This window comes from Monopterus albus, unplaced genomic scaffold (genome assembly GCF_001952655.1).
Source record: "Monopterus albus unplaced genomic scaffold, M_albus_1.0 scaffold114.1, whole genome shotgun sequence".
Taxonomy (NCBI): domain Eukaryota; kingdom Metazoa; phylum Chordata; class Actinopteri; order Synbranchiformes; family Synbranchidae; genus Monopterus; species Monopterus albus.
Window position 1 is genome coordinate 10186 of NW_018127994.1, and position 3164 is coordinate 13349.

The window sequence follows — 3164 nt, forward strand, 5'->3', positions numbered from 1 at the left end:
ACCCAACAGGCCTATACATTATATCACCTCGGGCTAATCCCATACTAACAGGAGACGCCAAGCCGCAGCGTCTCCCAGAGACGGCTCTGCAGCTGCCCCAAGCAGTAGCCAAAACATGATGAAAATCTGTTGATTGTGGTGTGTAGCTAAAACATTCTAACACGACCTCTAGTGACATGTCCTAACATTAAACATAAGAAAATATTATGGCTATGGCTACAGTTATACACATCATAATAATAATATTAAACATTCTGTCTGCTGACAGTCATCCACTATTCTATCTAGTTATCCTTGACCATAAACATCCTGCAGTAACTCATGAAAATGACTAAGCATTTAACAGCCTAAGCTGGACATCCTGTCTACTCTAAACATTCCTAATACATAAAGTATCTAACCAATATCTATCTGACTAAAAATACCTAACAGTCCCCATAGTACTGTTACCATGCTGATCGACACCTGGCTCCTTAGACTTTCTTTTCAGTATTTATGTATTATATGTCCACTGTACTTGTAGATATTTGTATAAGCACCGATTAAATTTGCTTGCACCGAAGTCAGCCGTCTGGGTTTATTCTTTTCCGCTCACTCACCCTCCCGTGGGTGAGCGTATCCTATCGCTGGGTGTCCTTGTGTGACTCAGGCATTTTTATTCAAAAATAATAGTGTCTCTGGATGGCCAAGTATGTTACAAGGAATTTGTTTCCCGGTACAGAACCGATGACAGCCATCTGCGGCACCACCTCAGCTGATGGCTCTAACCATCGGGGAGGATCAGTGTCTTGCCCAAGGACACTTCGACACGTGGACTGCCGGCCCGCACCGAGATTCAAACTTTCAACCTTCTGGTTGGAGACGACTGCTCTACCCACCACACCACTGTTGTCTCCCCAAGGCACAGAGGATGCTAGTGTCGCCAGGAACTGTTAGGCCAGGTTAAACAGGTATGGGTACAGGGATTTGTGCGTCGTCCAGTAACCTGAGGGGTCCTGTGATCTGTCCAGAGGAGAAGACAGATGTCGCTGAACCTCCACAATGGCTTTTGCAGTAGCGTTCTGAGTACCCTTTCCTCCACAGCCAGGACACGGAAACGTGGGCAGTATGAGGTTTTGCATTGTCTTGTTGAAATATGCATGGGCATCCCTGTCGGGATTGGAACGTGAAGCTGCCGATAATGTCATGGGTGAACTCAATTAAATAGCCAGACAAGGATAAGTAAAGAAACACTGTCTCTTTAATAAGAGCACAGACAACGAACAAAAACGATACAAGACACAATTTAAACACGAAATGCACTACAGTCCATGGTCAGAACCAGCAAACACATACATCCAAGGAATCCAAAAGGGAAGTCCAAAAGAGAAGTCCGATAAGCCGATATACAGAGACGCAGTCCGAGTTAGAAGGGCAAGGCAATACCCGGTGGTCAAAAGCAGCAATACAGGGTCAGAAACTAGAAAGTCAGGCAAGAATTAATGGTGGAGAGTCAGAGTTGGAGTCTAGAACAATCTGGCAGGTTACTGGTGGGGGAAGGCTGCTTATAATGGGGTGAAAAACAGGTGTGATCAGTGAGCAGGTGAGACTAATGTGAGTGATGATTAAAGTAAAAAGTCCAAAACTGTGGTGAAACAAAAACAGGAAGTAGTGTCAAAATAAAAGCACAACGGGAAGCAAACGGAACCAAATCATGACAATCCCTGGAAAAGATGTCATCTTGAAGGCAGCATATACTGCTCCAAACTTTGTATTGTTCAGTGTTAAAGGAGCCATCACAGAAGTGTAAGTTCCCTTTGCCAAGGGCACTGACACAACACCAGACCATGACAGACCCTGACTTTTCAACTTGTTGCTGGTAACCATCTGGACGATCCTTTTCGTGCAGAGCATATGGCATCCATTCCCTCCAAAAAGACCTGGAATAGTGATTCGTCTGACCACAGTACATTTCCACAGTGTGATGGTCCATCCCAGATGCCTCTGAGCCCAGAGCAGTCGACTGCGCTCCTGGACACTGTTGACATAGGGCTTCCTTTTGGCACAGTACAGTTTTAAGCAGCATTTATGGATGCAACTACATATTGTAGTGCCTGACACAGGTGTGCCAGAGTACTCCAGAGACCATGTGGTTATGTTGCTTATAGAAGCGTGATGACTCTTGATGTAGTGCCGTCTGAGGTTTTGGAAAGCACGATCATCCAGCTCAGGCTTATGCCCTTTACGTGCTGAAATCCCTCCAGATTCCTTGAAACCTTTAATTATATTCCGCACATAGAGGGTGACATACCCAAATCCTTTCCCATCTTCTTTGAGGAACATTGTTTTTAAACATTACAAAGATTTTTTGACACATGTTTGCAAACTGGCGGTCCTCAGCCCATCTTTGCTCCTAAAGGACACAGCCTTTCCTGGATGCTACTTTTGTACCAAATCGTGATTGTAGTCACCTGTTGACTTCACCTGTTTCAAATGGAATCATCATCCCATCTTCTTTGAGGAACATTGTTTTTAAACATTACAAAGATTTTTTGACACATGTTGGCAAACTGGCGGTCCTCAGCCCATCTTTGCTCCTAAAGGACACAGCCTTTCCTGGATGCTACTTTTGTACCAAATCGTGATTGTAGTCACCTGTTGACTTCACCTGTTTCAAATGGAATCATCATTTCATTGTTTTACCTCATTACTGGCCCTGAAATGCAACCGTCCCAACTTCATTTGGAATGTGTTGCAGTATCAGAATTGAAGTGAGTGTTTATTTTGAACAAAGAATAAAATTGATGAAGTATCACATCAAATACAGGACACAGATGATTTACACATCATTATTTTTGTTTTTAATTTTGATTTTATATACATCCAAGCTTTTTCTGATTTGGGGTTGTACATGGGAAAATCAGGTTTCTCTAACCCCCTACCTTGACTACCGAAACCAAGTTTCCTGTTTGCACAACACTTGAGAAAGTTCATTGTAACCTGGTTACTTAAGTGCATGTAAACACAGTCAAAGCAGAGGAAAGCATCTCAGGAAGAGGAACAGTCAGACTTTGCTTATCTGCAAGTGAAAAGGCAGAAACAGTCATTCTTCATGCTCACCATCAAAGATCTGAAAGTGTTGCATCTCAAAAGGAACATGTGAGTGTCTTGTAAAGAAATAATCC